Source organism: Mirounga angustirostris, unplaced genomic scaffold, assembly GCF_029215605.1.
Source record: "Mirounga angustirostris isolate CCGP_5_RB_7025 unplaced genomic scaffold, mMirAng1.0.hap1 SCAF_10, whole genome shotgun sequence".
NCBI classification, from domain to species: Eukaryota; Metazoa; Chordata; class Mammalia; order Carnivora; family Phocidae; genus Mirounga; species Mirounga angustirostris.
This window is the reverse complement of record NW_026991718.1, coordinates 85,633,013-85,651,955: the sequence shown is the minus strand read 5'-3', so window position 1 is coordinate 85,651,955 and position 18,943 is coordinate 85,633,013. Positions and strand designations below refer to the sequence as shown.

Sequence of the window (18,943 nt, the reverse complement as noted above, 5' to 3'; positions counted from 1 at the left end):
AATGAAATAGAAACTAAAAGAACAGTAGAACAGATCAACGAAACTAGGAGCTGATTCTTTGAAAGAATTAACAAGATTGATAAACCCCTGGCCAGACTTATCAAAAAGAAAAGAGAAATAACCCAAATCAACAAAGTCTTCAATGAAAGAGGACAGATCACAACCAACACCAAAGAAATACAAACAATTATAAGAACATATTATGAGCAACTCTATGCCAGCAAATTAGATAACCTGGAAGAAATGGATGCGTTCCTAGAGATGTATCAACTACCAAAACTGAACCAGGAAGAAATAGAAAACCTGAACAGACCTATAACCACTAAGGAAATTGAAGCAGTCATCAAAAATCTGCCAACAAACAAAAGCCCAGGGCCAGATGGCTTCCCAGGGGAATTCTACCAGACATTTAAACAAGAATTAATACCCATTCTTCTGAAACTGTTCCAAAAAATAGAAATGGAAGGAAAACTTCCAAACTCGTTTTATGAGGCCACCAGTACCTTGGTCCCCAAACCAGACAAAGACCCCATCAAAAAGGAGAATTACAGACCAATATCCTTGATGAACATGGATGCAAAAATTCTCACCAAAATACTAGCCAATAGGATCCAACAGTACATTAAAAGGATTATTCACCATGACCAAGTGGGATTTATCCCTGGGCTGCAAGGTTGGTTCAACATCCACAAATCAATCAATGTGATACAATACATTAACAAAAGAAAGAACAAAAATCATATGATTTTTTAAACGAGCAAAGTATCTGAAGAGGCATTTCACCAAAGAATGACAAAGGAGCATATGAAAAAATGCTCTACATAATTAGTCATTAGAGAAACACATATTAAATACAAATTAAAACCTCAATGAGATACACACTTACTATTATAGTAATAAAGATAATAGCGAGTGTTGAGAAGGATGTGTAGAAACTGGTATATCATACATTACTAGTGGGAGTATAAAATGATATAGCCACTTTAGAAAATAGTTTGGCAGTTTCTGAAAGTTTTAAATAATAATCATAACATATAACATATATCCCAGCAACTTCAGATAACTAAACTCAGTTATCCACACAAAGATTTATATCTAAATGTTCATAGTAACATTATTCAGAATAGTTTAAAAGTAGATACTTGAAATATCCATAAACTGGTGAAGGAATAAACAAGACATGGTATGACCATACAATGGAATACTACTTAATAATGAAAGGAATGAACTACTGATACATCCTACTACATGTATGAATTTCAAGAACATTATAGTAAGTGAATGAAAGCCAGACTGAAGACTTCATATTTGGGATTCCATGCAATAATAAGTCAATAGAGGCAGAAAGGAAATCATTATTTGCCTATGGCCGGTGACTGTTAGTGGGAATAAATTGCATATTAGCATGAGGGAACTTTTGGGTTAAAGTAAATATTCTAAAACTCAAATGCAGTATTGTTGACCAACTCTGTATGTTTACCAAAAATTCACTGAATTGTACACTTAAAATAGGTATTCTTCTTAAATACAGAGAACAAACTGATGGTTGCCAGAGGCAAGGTGGGGGATGGGTGAAATAGATAAAGGGAATAAACAGTACACTTATCTTGATGAACACTGAGAAATGCATAGAATTGTTGAATCATTATATTTTACACCTCAAACTAATATAACACTGCATGTTAATTATACTTTAATAAAAAAAGATAAATTTCATCATATGTAAATTTTACCTAAATGAAGCTTTATAAAATTACTGATTTATGAAACCACATGATGAATTCCAATATCAGTTTGTTGAGTGTAATATGCCTTCAGAAAAGAGTACAGACTGTATGAGAGCAGTTACATGAAGTTCTAGAACTGGCTGAACATATTTGTGGTGAAACATAGAGCACTAGTTCCCTCTGTTGGGGTGGGGTGGGCACTGGCTGGAAAGGAACATGAAGGAAACTTCCTGTGCAATTTGATATCTTGACAGCAGTATGTTAGTAGTTTGTTTATCTAGATTTGCTAAAATTCTTTAAATGTACACCTGAGACTTAGCTATTTCCTTTTATAAATTCTACCTCAAAAAACATAACCAAATATTGATATTCATAATGAAATGCTTATGGATGAAATATGTCTATAACTTACTTTGAGATCCAGAAAAAAAATAAGGTAGAATGATCGATGGAGGAAACGATGAGTAGATGTGTGAATTTGCAAATATCACAAGATGTTAATTATGGAATCTGGGTATGAGATGGTGCATGTTTACAACACAGTTCTTTCAATTTATTTGTATATTTGAGCATTCTCGTAATATAATGGAAGATGACCCAATAGATACTGTTCCCACTAATATTATTTGGTAAAGGTCATAAGCCAATTATATTTAAGGTTAACATACTCCTTAATATATTTGGTCAGTGTAGGAATCTTCCAATTTTATTGAGAAAGAACCACTTGTAATTTCTATGAAATTCTTGATATCACCAGAGGTTTGTTCACTGCTGTTACTTAAATCTTTAAGAAGAATTAGGATTGCTACTACATGTCTTTGTTTCCATTACAGATTCCAAATAAACCATGGAAATAACATGACTGTTGGAGCAGCAAATGGCTTGGTGGTCTTCAGGATAAAATTTCAGAATCCTCTAACTGATCCTAGTTAAGTCCTCCTTGGTTTACAGAATTGAAGTGGTATCTGGAATGTGATATCTGGAATAAATATTTTTGGGACAATTATTTATTTATTTTTCCTTTAAAAACTGTAAACTAGTGGCACCTCGGTGGCTCAGTCTATTAAGCATTGGGCTCTTGGTTTCAGCTCAGGTCATGATCTCAGGGTCTTAAGATTGAATCTCAGGTTGAGCTCCACACTCAGCACAGGGTCTGCTTAAGATTCTCTCTCTCACCCTCTGCCCCTCCCCCCTACACTCTCTCTTTCTCAAATAAATGAATAAATAAAATCTTTTAAAAAAATTGTAGCCTAGTACCAAAAAAATTATTAAGGTTGTTGGCTGTAATTCAAAGAAAAATATGTGAGTTAACTAAAATTGTATACTTGCATTACATAAAATACTTGACACTTTTATAAACCTTTTCTAGTCTTCTTGCCAAAAAGGTTATTTTAATGAATTTCAGTGCTACCTACCCTTAGAAGGATATAATTATATTTCATTCCATCCCTTTATATTTACTTGGTCTTTGACATAAAAAATTTGCACTGAAACTATGAAACAGAAAATAAAGGCTTCTGTTATACTTAATAATAGTATTTCTTGCTCTCTGTATATACATGAAACTCTATGTATATTTTATTATACACAGAGTTACTTAAAAGGTAGAAGGCTTTGTTTTTCAAAACTAGAGTATGTTACTTAAAAGGTAAGAGGCTTTTATTTTTCAAAACTAGAGTAACATTTTTCTTGCATTCTTTTGAGAAGTTTTCCATTAAATTTAAATTATGCTCTTTTGAGAGAGTAGTTTTACATGTGCTTTTCATTGATTGCAAAACCTTCCATTTTCAAAGAACATAGGAACATGATATATGATATATGTCAAAGGAATTTAATAAACTATCGCTAAAGCAACTACAAAATGAGTCAGTGAGCTACCTGAGTACATTTGACCTTGACCAGTTTGTAATGGCAGTAACAACACCAGATTTTGGCCTTGATTACCAAAACATTTCTTATTATTGCAAATATAATTTAAAACATGTTACTGGATTCACTTTCAGGTATCATCAGTAAGGATTTGGGGAACAGTAGGCAGTGCAAGCCAGTTCATAGCACTGAAGTCAATAAGGGATTATAAGTGCCAAGAATATGGAGAGAAAGCAAGCTCTAAGGTAAAAGAAAACCAATCAAATACAAATTCTACAATAATCACTATTCCAATAGGAAAGAAATCAACATCATGTTTTTTCCAATGAATTTTTATTTTAGAATACTTTTAAATTCCAGAAAAACTGTGAATAGTAGAGAATATATACCACACTCAATTTCCCTTATTGTTAATATCTTACATTAGCGTGGTACAAATTTTCACCATTAACTAATATTGAAATATTATTATTAATTAAAACCCATCATTTATTCAGATGTCTTTAGTGTTTACCTAATGTCCCTTTCTGTCCCAGGACCCTATTCAAGATGCCATATTACAGTAAGTCATCATATCTCCTCAGGTTCTTCTAGACTGTGACAGTGTCTCAGATTTTCCTTATTTAATGGCCCCAACAGTTTTATAGAGTACTAGTAAGGTATTTTATACAATATACCTCAACTGAGTTTGTTTGATTTTTCCCCCCCACAATTATACTGTGATTATGAATTTGGGGGAGGAAGGCCACAGAGACATAATATCATTCTTATATCATATCAAGGGTACATGCTATGAACATGGATTCTTACTTGGCTGAGATAGTGTTTTTCATATATCTCTACTGAAAAGTTACTCTCCCTTCCCCTCCCCCTTTCCATACTATACTTTCTGGAAGGAAGTTTCTATGTGCAACCCACATTTAAGGGGTGGAGCCTTACACTCCAATTCCTTAAGGGGGAAATATTTACATAAATTTCTGGGAATTGTTCTGCATGAAATTATGGAATTGTCTATTCTTCCCAATATTTTCATTTATTTGTTTAATCATTTATATTGGTGTTGTCTCATGGATATTTATTTTATGCTCTGGGGTTATGATCCAAAACCAAATTATTTATTTTGTTGCTTAAATTGTTCCAGCTTTGGAATTAGGATATTTTACAATTGGCTACTTTGTCCTTTTGACATACTGCCATTATCTTGTGTGTGTGTATGTTTTAAAATTTTTTATTAACATATAATATATTATTTGTTTCAGGGGTACAGGTCTGTGATTCATCAGTCTTACACAATTCACAGTGCTCACCATAGTACATACCCTCCCCAGGGTCCATCACCCAGCCACCCCATCCCTCCCACCCCCCTCCATTCCAGCAACCCTCAGTTTGTTTCCTAAGATTAAGAGTCCTTTATGGTTTGTCTCCCTCTCTGGTTTCATCTTGTTTCATTTTTTTCCCTCCCTTCCCCTATGATCCTCTGTCTTGCTTCTCAAAATCCTCATATCAGCAAGATAATATGATACTTACCTTTCTCTGATTGACTTATTTCACTTAGCATAATATTCTCTAGTTCCATCCATGCACGTTGTTGCAAAAAGCAAGATGTCATTTTTTTGATTGCTCCATAATATTCCATTGTATATATATAACACATCTTTTTTTCCAATCATCTGTTAAGGGTCATCTAGGCTCTTTCCATAGTTTGGCTATTGTGGACATTCCTGCTATAAACATTGGGGTGCATGTGCCCCTTCGGATCCCTACATATGTATCTTTGGGGTAAATACCCAGTAGTGCAATTGCTAGGTCATAGGGTAGCTCTATTTTCAACTTTTTGAGGAACCTCCATAGTGTTTTCCAGAGTGGCTGCACCAGCTTGCATTCCCACAAACAGTGTAAGAGGGTTCCCCTTTCTCTGCATCCTTGCCAACATCTGTCCTTTCCTGACTTGTTAATTTTAGCCATCCTGACTGGTGTGAGGTGGTACTTCATTGAGGTTTTGATTTGTATTTCCTTGATGTGATGTTGAGCACTTTTTCATGTGTCTGTTGGCCATTTGGATGTCTTCTTTGCAGAAAAGTCTGCCCATTTCTTGATTGGATTATTTGTTCTTTGGGTGTTCAGTTTGATAAGTTCTTTATAGATTTTGGATACTAGCCCTTTATGTCATTTGCAAATATCTTCTCCCATTCTGTCGGTTGTCTTTTGGTTTTTTTGACTGTTTCCTTTGCTGTGCAAAAGCTTTTTATCTTGATGAAGTCCCAATAGTTTATTTTTGCCCTTGCTTCCCTTGCCTTTGGCGATGTTTCTAGGAAGAAGTTGCTGTGGCTGAGGTCAAAGATGCTGCTGCCTGTGTTCTCCTTTAGGATTTTCATGGACTCCTATCTCACATTTAGGTCCTTCAACCATTTGGGGTCTATTTTTGTGTGTGGTGTAAGGAAATGGTCCAGTTTCATTCTTCTGCATGTGGCTGTCCAATTTCCCCAAGACCATTTGTTGAAGAGACTGTCTTTCTTCCATTGGATATTCTTTCCTGCTTTGTCCAAGATTAGTTGACCATAGAGTTGAGGGTCCATGTCTGGGCTCTCTATTCTGTTCCATTGATCTATGTGTCTGTTTTTGTGCCAGTATGATACTGTCTTGGTGATGACAGCTTTGTAATAGAGCTGGAAGTCTGGAATTGTGATACCACCAGCTTTGCTTTTCTTTTTCAACATTCTTCTGGCTATTCGGGGTCTTTTCTGGTTCCATACAAATTTTAGGATTATTTGTTCCATTTCTTTGAAAAAAGTGGATGATATTTTGATAGGGATGCATTAAATGTGTAGATTGCTCTAGGTAGCATAGATATTTTCACAATATTTGTTCTTCCAATCCATGAACATGAAACATTTTTCCATTTTTTTGTGTCTTCCTCCATTTCTTTCATGAGTATTTTATAGTTTTCTGAGTACAAATTCTTTACCTCTTTGGTTAGATTTATTCCTAGGTATCTTATGATTTTAGGTGCAATTATAAATGGGATCAACTCCTTAATTTCTCTTTCTTCTGTCTTGTTGTTGGTGTATAGAAATGCCACTGATTTCTGTGGATTTATTTTATATCTTGCCACTTTACTGAATTCCTGTATGAGTTCTAGCAGTTATGGGGCAGAGTCTTTTGGGTTTTCCACATAAAGTATCATATCATCTGCAAAGAGTGAGAGTTTGACTTCTTCTTTGCCAATTTGAAAGTCTTTTATTTGTTTTTGTTGTCTGATTGCTGTGGCTAGGACTTCTAATATTATGTTGAATAGCAGTGGTGATAATGAACATCCCTGTGGTGTTCCTGACCTTAGAGGAAAAGCTCTCAGTTTTTCCCCATTGAGAATGATATTCACTGTGGGTTTCTTATGGATGGCTTTTATGATATTGAAGTATGCTCCCTCTATCCCTATACTGTAAAGAATTTTAATCAAGAAAGGATGCTGTGCTTTGTCAAATGCTTTTTCTGCATCTATTGAGAGGATCATATGGTTCTTGTTCTTTCTTTTATTAATGTATTGTATCACATTGATTGATTTGTGGATGTTGAATCAACCTTGCAGTCCAGGAGTAAATCCCACTTGTCATGGTGAATAATCCTTTTAATGTACTGTTGGATCGTATTGGCTAGTATTTTGGTGAGAATTTTTGCATCCATGTTCATCAAGGGTATTGGTGTGTAATTTTCCTTTCTGATGGGGTCATTATCTGGTTTGGGGATCAAGGCAATGGTGGCCTCATAAAACGAGTTTGGAAATTTTCCTTCCATTTCTATTTTTTGCAACAGTTTCTGAAGAATAGGTATTAATTCTTCTTTAAATGTTTGGTAGAATTCCCCTGGGTAGCCATCTGATCCTGGGCTCTTGTTTTTTGGGAGATTTTTGATGACTGCTTCAATTTCCTTAGTGATTATAGGTCTGTTCAGGTTTTCTATTTCTTCCTGGTTCAGTTTTGGTAGTTTACAGGTCTCTAGGAATGCATCCATTTCTTCCAGATTATCTAATTTGCTGGAATATAGTTGCTCGTAATATGTTGTTATAGTTGTTTTTATTTCTTTGGTGTTGGATGTGATCTCTCCTCCTTCATTCATGATTTTATTTATTTGCATTCTTTCTCTTTGTTTTTGGTTAGTCTGGCCAGAGGTTTATCTATCTTATTAGTTCTTTCAAAGTTCCTATTTTCATTGATCTGTTTTACAGTTCTTTTGGTTTCTATTTCATTGATTTCTGCTCTGATCTTTATTATTTCTCTTCTCCTGCTGGGTTTAGGCTTTATTTGCTGTTCTTTCTCCAGCTCCTTTAGCTGTAGGGTTAGGTTGTGTATTTGAGACCTTTCTTGTTTCTTGAGAAAGGCTTGTATTGCTATATACTTCCCTCTTAGGACCACCTTTGCTTCATCCCAATGATTTTGAACAGTTGTGTTTTCCATTTTCATTTGTTTCCATGATTTTTTTTAATTCTTCTTTAATTTCCTGGTTGACCCATTCATTCTTTAGTAGGATGCTCTTTAGCCTCCATGTATTTGAGTTCTTTCCAATTTTCCTCTTGTGATTGAGCTCTAGTTTCAAAGCACTGTGGTCTGAAAATAGGCAGGGAATGATCCCAATCTTTTGGTACCAGTTGAGACCTGATTTATGACCTAGGATGTGATTTCTTTTGGAGAATGTTTCGAGTTGGTTAGATTTCAGTTCTTTTATTTCTCCAGAAAGGGATTCTGTAGTATCATCTATGCTTTTTTTCAAGCCCAGCTAATATCTTTATAATTGCCATTCTGAACTCTAGTTTTGACATCTTACTAATGACTGTATTGATTATGTCCCTGGCAGTCGGTACTGCCTCTTGTTCTTTTTTTTTTTTTGAGGTGAGTTTTTCTGTCTTGTCATTTTGTCCAGAGGAGAATAGATGAATGAGAGAACAAAATGCTAACAGGTAACAACGACCCCAGAAAAATATACACTAAATGAATCAAAAGAGACCCAAAACCAGGGGGAAAAGAAAGGGGAAAAAAAAGAATATGATCAGGCTTGTGAATATAACAGAGCTCCACACTAGATTTTGGGTGTATTTTTGTCTGTTAGAAGATATTGCCTCTCAAAATTTTAAAGAAAGAAAAACTTATATATATATATACACACAAAAATGATAAATGCAATGAAGTGATGGAATATGACTGTAAAGATGAAAATTTAAAAAGATTTTAAAAAAGGAATTGATAAGATAAGATGTTGGTTGAAAAAGAATGAAGAAATTTTTTAAAAAAGAGAGAATGTGATCAGGCAGGGGACTAGGTCAATGTCATACACTAGATTTAGGGTATATTTTGGTCTGTTAGAAGAAACTGTATTCCAAAATTTTAAAGAAAAAAATCTTATTTATACATATACAGAAAAGTAAAGGGATACAATATAACTGTAAAAATGTAAATTAAAAAGATTTTAAAAAATGAATTGATAAGATATTGGTTGGAAAAAGGAAGAAGAAAAATTCAACTAAAAAATAGAAAAGAAAAAATGGAAATTTAAAAAATTAACTTTGAAAGACTAAAGGATCAGGAGGAAAAAAGCCATGAATTTTATGTGCTGTATTCCCCTAGCTCTGGGGTTTTGCCATTCTCATTGATTGGTAAACTTGGTCGTGGCTGGATGTTCTTGCTGATTTTCTTGGGGAGGGACCTGTTGCAGTGAGTCTCAAATGTCTTTGCCTGAGGCGGAATTGCACTGCCCTTGCCAGGGGTCAGGGTAAGTAATCTGCTGGGGTTTGCTCTCAGTAGCTTTGGTTCCCTGAAATCTTTCCATACAGCTTTGGAGGAGGAGAATGAAAATGGTGGCCTCCCAATCTCTGGTCCCAGAGGAGCCGAGAGCTCAGGTCCCCACTCCTCAGTGAGCCCTCATGGAAGAGCAGGCAATCACTCCTGTCTCCCTGGTCTCTGGCTGCACTCTGTGCTCACCTGGCCTGTGACCAAGTGAGCCAATTCCTCATCTATCACTCTGGGGCCAAAAAGAAATAATACTCCCAGTTTACTGTGGGGAGAAATGTAATATTACAATGAAGAGGCCCAAATTTAATCCACCAGACATAAAGACCTACTCCTTAACCATGAAACTCCCCACTACTTTACACTTTGTAATACCAAGTGTAGAATGGTATTACAAAGCAAGATATGGTCCTTGGGTGTGCTCCTTGTTTCTGAAACATCATTGTTTCTATTTCTCTCAGATAAGAGTTTGGAAATATGTATGAATACTAAACATGTTTACACACATATCTATAAATATTCTACATATATTCATCCCTATCTATCATCTATCCATCTATCCTTCTATCATCTATCATTCATCTATCATTTATCTATATCCATCTATATGTAAGTATGTATGTATCTATCAATCATCTACTTATATCCATCTGTATCTCTATTAAAACATGAGTTCATAGTGTTTCTCTAACTCAAATCCAGAACCAGTTGGATCATTCTAGTCATTATTATCTCTTTTTTGTAACTCCCCACTAGAACAATGATAAACCTGGTTTCCATCATCTTTCATCTACTTAATTCAATCAGCATAGTTGTGCAGTGGTTTCAGAATTTCAACATCACACTTTAATGTTAAAACAAAATCATGTTAGCCAAAGCCATTTTTGAACTCTGTATATTTTTCTATAGTAAAATAAAGGACTCTGTACTAAGGACTCATAAGAAATATTTTATGCATTTAAGGAAGTTAAAATCCAGTTAAGATGACTAATTGAGAGTGAACATAAGTTTTTGCCTCTAATTCATGGAAATTATTATTAGCATTTGCTACTTAAAAGTGGAGAGGTAATTAGAGGAAAAGAGATAAGCCAATTCCTCATCTATCACTCTGGGGCCAAAAAGAAATAATACTCCCAGTTTACTGTTGGGAGAAATGTAATATTACAATGAAGAGGCCCAAATTTAATCCATCAGACATAAAGACCTACTCCTTAACCATGAAAGAGTTCTTTTGTTCCCAGCATCTTGATTTCATCTAGGATATATTTACTATCTACCAGGGACATTTATGTTTTGAATTACAGAATCCGAGGTTTTTAGAGGACAAACATTTTAAAACCTGGAAACTATAGTTATATCTCAAATCTCTTTGCTTATTTTTTCCTGATGACTGGTAGTGATTTAATTTTGATATTTTAAAGATTAAAAACTCTGTAAGCATTAACGCCTCACTTAATTCAATTTCACAGAAAGTCTGTGAATGTGAATCTAATGGGCCATTTGGTGAGTCTTCTCTAGTTCCTAACAGTAAGAGACATTAATCTTTCCTTAGTCACACAGAATCATCTGTATTGTGCATCATGTTCTTCATATTGTAATTGATGTTTGGAATCTGTTTGCTCTGTTCATGTTGAATGTAAATACCTTCTGTTAGTAAATGTTTCTGACATTAAGCACTGTTGCTCAGTAAAGAAGAAAATGAACATTATCGTTGCCACTAGTCAATCAATGATTCAAAAACTCAATAGGTGTGGAAGTTGAGAAGATACTTGATATAAAAATTAATAGGAATTACTGCTGAAATCATTTGTTACTGACTCCTTTAAGGAAACAAATAGAAGATTTTCAAATTTCATTAAAGATAGATATTCTACCTATATTTCTAATGCAAAATAGTTTTAGAGATATTCTGTGCTATTTTTTTCTTTTTTTTTAAAGATTTTTTTAAATTTTTTTATTTATTTTATTTTTTTATTTATTTTTTTAAAATATTTTTTTAAAGATTTTTTTATTTTATTTTATTTTATTTGAGAGAGAATGAGAGAGAGCACATGAGAGGGGGGAGGGCCAGAGGGAGAAGCAGACTCCCTGCCGAGCAGGGAGCCCAATGCGGGACTCGATCCCGGGACTCCAGGATCATGACCTGAGCCGAAGGCAGTCGCTTAACCAACTGAGCCACCCAGGCGCCCAAGATTTTTTTTTTTTAAAGATTTTATTTATTTATTTGAGAGAGAGAATGAGATAGAGAGCATGGGGGGGGGAGGGTCAGAGAGAGAGGCAGACTCCCTGCTGAGCAGGGAGCCCGATGTGGGACTCGATCCCGGGACTCCAGGATCATGACCTGAGCCGAAGGCAGTCGCTTAACCAACTGAGCCACCCAGGTGCCCGAGATATTCTGCGCTATTAAAAGGAAATTTATTCTGCATGCAAAGACTTTAACCCAAACAGTAATAAAGCAATTTGACCTAGAATTTCCATTTTGGATACTTTTATGTTTCTATTCAGATTAAATTTTATTATCTGTAATAAGTCTGTAATTAATTGCTTTTAGATGGTTACATAAGCAGATCCAATTATATGTTTCTGATAATTTTAGTTATAGATGACTTAGACACATGTGTGCACTCTTGCTGAACATGGTAAAATAATCCATTTATTCTTTCAACAAATATATATTGATCACCTACCATGTGCCAGGGTTATGTGCATAATATCTTTTTAATTTTTTTTTGTATTTGCCATAAAAGTAGAATAATAAAAGTAAAACTTTATTTAAAGATGCCTGTAATTATGCAACCGTGACCCTCTGGTAATAAGTATTTCTTCAAATAGTGCTGGCATTGTGAATAAGCAAAACAAAACACATATTATCATTTGTCTTTTTTCTTTGCTGAACCAGAGCAACACAGACTATAGAATGTCACATTAGCTGTGCACTCCTACTGATTGGCCTAATACTTGTAACTTCACTCTTGTTTTTTAATCACATGGAGGGTCCTCTGGGAGCAGAAGGCATGGCAGAGTTGGCAGTGCACAAGGGCTTCTGGTACTTGGCTCCGCACAAGGCTGGGCACGAGGGTGGTGGAGAGGGTGGACCCCATGGCCCTGGAGCAGGGCCTGTGTTGTTGGTGACATCCCTGAACATTGCCGCTACTGCCTCCCCCCATGAGCAGACCCATGCTGTCCTAGGTGCTCAATAGGAGGTTCATCTGCTCCTCCCCTGACTGCAACACCAATCACAGTAAGGCCTGGAAGCTAGAGGTGCACCTGCACAAGCACACTGGGAGACACCCTTTGTGTATGACCACCAAAGATGTAGCAAAGGGACTTCGTCAGGGACTGCCGTCTGAACCACCATGTCCTGATTCACAGGGACAGGGAAAGCCATTTGCACAGCTAGTGGCTGTGATCACAAATTTAACACAAAATCAAACCTGAAGAAGCATTTTGAATGCAGACATGAAAATCAGCAAAAAAAGTTATCTATGCACTTTTGAAGGTTGTAAGAAGGCCCTTAAGAAACAGCAGCAGCTGAGAATCCATCAGTGCCAACATTCCAGTGCCAGAACCACACACAAGGGTGCCCATGAAGGACATGGGAAATGCTTCACCTCACCCAGCAGGCTGAAACTACAAGGGAAGGTCCACAGGTGGATGTGTCAAACAGAATATTCCTTTGTGGCAAAAACGTGGACAGAGCTTTTACAACATGCGAAAGAAACCCATAAAGAGGACATAAAATGCCAAGTATGCCAGAAAACATTTAAACACAAAGATTACCTGGACCCACAACTATATGGTCAATTAATCTCCGACAAAGCAGGAAAGAATGTCCAATGGAGAAAAGGCAGTCTCTTCAACAAATGGTGCTGGGAAAACTGCACAGCAACATGCAGAAGAATGAAACTGGACCACTCTCTTACACCACACACAAAAATAAATTCAAAATGGATGAAAGACCTAAATGTGAGATAGGAAACCATCAAGATCCTTGAGGAGAACACAAGCAGCAACCTCTGTGACCTCCGCTGTAGCAACTTCTCGCTAGACACATCTCCAGAGGCAAAGGAAACAAAGGAAAAATGAACTGCTGGAACTTCATCAAAATAAAAAGCTTCTGTGCAGCAAAGGAAACAATCAACAAAACTGAAAGGCAACCTACAGAAGGGGAGAAGATATTTGCAAATGACATATCTGATAAAGGGTTAATATACAAAACCTATAAAGAACTTATCAAACTCAATGCCCCAAAAAACAAATAATGCAGTTAAGAAATGGGCAGAAGACATGAACTGACATTTTTCCAATGAAGACATCTGGATGGCTAACAGACACGTGAAAAGATGTTCAACATCACTCATCATAGGGAAATACAAATCAAAACTACAATGAGATACCACATCACACCTGTTGGAATGGCTAAAATGAACAACTCAGGAAACAACAATTTTTGGCAAGGATGTGGAGAAAGGGGAACACTCTCTTATTGTTGATGGGAATGCAAACTGGTGCAGCCAGTCTGTAAAACAGTTGGAGGTTCCTCAAAAAGTTAAAAATAAAACTACCTTACAACCTAGCAATTGCACTACTAGGCCTTTAACCAAAAGATAAAAAAATAATGATTTGAAGGGGCACATGCCCTCTGATGTTTATAGCATTATCAACAATAGCCAAATTATCGGGACGCCTGGGTGGCTCAGATGCTTAAGCATCTGCCTTCCACTCAGGTCATGATCCCAGGGTCCTGGGATCGAACCCTACATTGGGCTCTGTGCTAAGCAGGGAGCCTGCTTCTCCCTCTCCCTCTGCCTGCCTGTCTGCCTACTTGTGATCTCTCTCTCTCTCTTTCTGTCAAATGAATAAAATCTTTAAAAAAAAAAAACCAATAGCCAAATTATCAACAATAGCCAAATGTGTCTATCAAATGATAAATGGATAAAGAAGATGCGACACACACACTCACATACACACACACATTTGTGTGTGTGTATGTGAGTGTGTGTGTAATGGAATATTAGTCATCAAAAGAGTGAAATCTTGCCATTTGCGACAACATGGATGGAACTAGAGTGCATTATGCTAAGCAAAATAAGTCAGTCAGAGAAAGACAAATACCATATGATTTCACTCAGATGTGGAATTTAAGAAACAAAACAGATGAATATAGAAGAAGGAAGAAAAAAAGAGAGGGAAGCAAACCTTAAGACACTCTTAACAACAGAGAACAAACTGAGGGTTGATGGGGGGAGGTAGGTGGGGGATGGGCTAGATGGGTGATGGGGATTAAGGAGGACACTTGTGATGAGCACTGGGTTTTGTATGTAAGTGATGAATCACTGATATTCTACTCCTGAAACCAATATTACACTATATGTTAACTAACTAGAATTTAAATAAAAATTTGAAAAAAAAGAAATAAACACAAAGATTACCTTAAGCAACATATGAAAACTCACGCCCCAGAAAAGGATGTTTGCCAGTGTCCAAGAGAAGGCTGTGGTGGAAACTGCACAGCTGTGTTGAACCTCCAGAGCCACATTCTCTCTTTTCACAAGGAAAGGCTCCCATTTACATGTGAACATGCCGGCTGTGGCAAAACACGTGCAATGGGACAAAGTCTCACTAGGCATGCTGTTGTGTGTGACTCTGACGAGAAGAAAATGAAGTTGAAGTAAAACCATCTCGTGAAGAATGGAATTTGGCCCCTGGTCTCAGTGGATATATTCCTCCTACAGGAAACAACAAGGCTTATCTGCACCTAAAGATGAACAGTCAGTGAACTGTACCGAGGACAAGGTGCCCCCGACAGTTGCAATACTTACTCTCAACTCAACATCAAATTGCCCAACTCAAAGGACTATAGACCAGTAATTCCTGGCAAGAATTATAGAGTGCACCTAGACAAAAAGAAAATATCTTTCAAAGAAAAATAAAACAATTCATCTGTCATTACTTGAACACCAGTCAAATCTATGAATGGATTTATAATATTGTCTGAGAAAGTAAAAAAAAAATAAAAAATAAACATCTATAATTTCAGGCAGGTGTCATCATCACTAACTTTCAACAATTTCATTGTATACACTGGGGGTTCATGAAATGATGGTGTCTGTTTCTTAATCCATCCACCAGAAAAGGCCCACCAGAGGGACATCAATTCATAAGTCACAACGGCAGTGGCTTTAGCTGATACCCTTACAATATAAAGCCATAAGTGATTGCCCTGTTAAGAGTTTGATAATCCTCGAGGTGACTATAGGGTAGTTGATGCACTATTAAAGGTGAGGCTAGAGACTCTCCTTTATGGAGAAACAGAGTGAAGCTAAGGAAAAATCCTATGGCTTGATTTGTAAACTAGCTGTAAGGTAACAAGAGTGGAAATTTAATAAAATTCTTAGGAAAGACATCAGAAATATGGCTTCCCCACAGCACAGCTGTATCCCTGTTTCTTTTTTTTTTCCTCTTAAAACTTTTCCTGTTTGAAAATGATTAAAGCAAAAACAGTTGTCATAATTGAGGAGCATGTGAGAAAAACACACATTTAATCTGATGTCCTTAATGCCTCTGGAAAGAAAAGAATGCTTGATACTTTTTACTGCTGACAGTCTTTTTGTCTTTAGAACACAGATCACATTAATAATTTTTAAAATAATATGACTAAAATGTCATTTCTCATGTCTGAAATTGGCAAGTATTAAAAATCTTGTAAAGAATTCCTAATTTATTGTATAAAATCTTTTCCCCACACAGCCTCTAACCACACTTGGAAATGATTTCTTTATACTTCTCTTCAAGCAAATGATCTTGCAAGTAATTTTCCTTTATACTCAGTCTCATGTATGAATTATCTGCATTTCATAGCAACATTAATTAAGATATTATTAGATTTCTGGGTGATGAGCTAAAAGTACCACCTGAATAAAATGTCATATTAAAGGTTGAGTGATTAACCACTACTCAAAGACAGGACTCCTTAATACACTTATTCTTTCTTCCCTGAGGAATATTACAGAACTCCTGTAGGCTCAACATCTTCTTGAATATCCATGTTTTCCATTTTATCTTCATTACTACTAGCTTGGACGATGGATTAATTGTCCAAGTGCTATGGGCCAGCACAAGTACTGAGCCTGCAGACTATTGTTCTATGTTCTGCATGCCCAGGAAAAAAGTGGAGAAGGAATGAGAAAAAAGAATTGACTACTTAAGAGCTTTATATTCATTAATCCTTTTAGTCTTCCTGAAGCAATATGAGGTAGTATCATTATTCCCCTTCTGTAGATGAGGCCACCAAGGCTCTCTTGAGAGTAAATTATTTGCCTGAAGTCACACAATTGGTAAGTGAGTGTTGGAACCAGATTCAGTTGTGATTCTCCCTGACTCCAAAGTCCATGCTCTGTCCCTCTGTCCCTATAGTGACTTTGAATACACAGAATGGAGCATTTCCTCTTTCTTCCTTGGGTTCCTCCTCACTCAGTAGGATAAGTTCTAAGATACATGGCACCTGAGCTACCACTCTAGCTCTCTGACCACTCAGTGGATATCATATTCAGGCCTTTGCCCCCACCACAGGGATGGAAACTTCTATTTAGCCTCACAGGGAATGTCACATTCAAATTCACCTGAGATAAGCATATCTTGTAGAATATACTCATATTGGGGACATTATAGGTCAATATTTAATAAATAATAAATATAAGTACAATAAAAATAATTAGTAACAGAGTTCAATAGATGTCCATTTGTTGAAATTTGAGAATAAGAAGGGAAGTGAAGACTTATGCCAGTTTTTCTCAAATTGATTTGTAATATGAGAAAAATAAAACAGTCCTGTGGCCATGTAAGTTTAGGAATGCTGGTCTCAAAAAGTCTGAATAAGTTTCTTTAAAGGAAAGGTATCTGAGAGCCTTTGATATGCTAATGTAATTATGAGAAGGTCTTCCTTAAATATATTTGACTATCTAACATTATGTTTTAGGTTTCTTTGAGGATATTTTAAGGAACTGGTGCTCCCTAACCACTCTTTAGGAAACACTGGTTTATGCTAACAAAAAGAGAAACTATAAGCTTCTGTCCATCTTTGCCTTTCATACACCCTAATGTAGTTGCTGAAAATTACAACCTCTCCCTACAACCTCTCATTTGATTCCCCTACAATTTATGACCTTGCTCTGAAACTTGCTCGCCATTTTTTAGAAGAAAGAACCTGGTGGGCATCAACGGAAATATTACTTAATGCCTCGCAGAAGCCTTCATTTTATTGGAAAGACACCAAATGAAGGCAATCTGACCCCCTTCATTAGATTCTAAGTGTTAACATCTTCCTCTAGTGGCTGCTCTGGGTTATGTGGATTAACTATAATCCAGACTTACCATAACTGGTGATAAAATATTTTCATTTATTGAATAAGAATTATCAGTTGCATGATGGCATTGAAATCAAGCAATTGAGGAAACCACAAATCCTTTCTTCAGCAACAACTTACTATCTTCCCAATAGACCTCTGTGACAATGTATGGAAGCAGTTTTTCTACAGATAAAAATAGAATCTATAGAAAAAAACTGGCTCAAAGTTAGAGACTGTCAGTAACAAACTCCAATACAATCTCTTAATCTTTACCCTTTACCAAAAAGTATACTCATGAGACTGCAGGATTCATCAACATGTTTTGAGATACTGTATATTGTTTAGAAAAGAGAAATTTTCTTTGTTCTTGCAAATGAAAAAAATGCTATAGCATGTTATATCACTACTCTGGTATCTGAATTTATGTAATCTTCCACAATTTCTTGCCCATATAACTTTGTTCACATAACTATCCTACTCAAGACAGCCCTTTCCTCCTCCTCTGCCTCTTCCTCCTTCTTCTGCTCATATCCAAATCCTACTTATTTTTAAGGGATTAACTAAAATGCTAATTTATCCATGGAGTCTTTTCTAATCCCTTTAACCAAAAATAGCTCTCTTTTGAGTTCTCATACTACTTTATCTGACTTTTCTGGTGTCAATTAGGATGTTTTGGTTTTGCGCAACAGAATCTGTCTTTAACTCAGGTCAAAAGAAAAGGTTTGAGGTAGCTCATTCAATCAGTGGAAAAGAAGAGTTGGATTGATCTGGAGAGCTAGGTAGTAAGAACAGAGGGTGAGCCTCTTCAAGATGCTCATTGGAAATACTCAGGCAAATTATTGTCCATCCTTGTGTAGGTTTATTAAAATCCTGAAACCTCTGGACAGAGTATCAGATTGAACTCACTGGGTCAAGCACCTATAGCTTGGGTAGCAGGGGGGAGGGTACCATGATGGATGTGCCTACCAGGAGTAGGAGTCCCACTAAAACAGTGGGAATGGGCTAGTTCTCCTGTGGAAAATAAGGTATTCAGTTAACAAAAGAAAGGGAAGGGAAAGCTGAATTATAGAAAACAGAAGATAGTCCCTACACTTTCGTTCTCCATTACTTTTGACCTCTAATGACAGATATGTTGATAAGTCTTACCTTCTGCATTTTATTAATTTTTGGATTCTTACCACACAAGCACATAACACACACACACACACACACACACACATTT

At 36.2% G+C, this 18,943-nt stretch overlaps 1 pseudogene; it reads left to right on the top strand.

Annotated features, from left to right (window-relative positions):
* The first annotated feature begins 2,175 nt into the window (after positions 1 to 2,175).
* LOC123852044 (transcription factor IIIA-like) lies at positions 2,176 to 15,244 on the top strand (annotated as a pseudogene).
* The last annotated feature ends 3,699 nt before the right edge of the window (positions 15,245 to 18,943 follow it).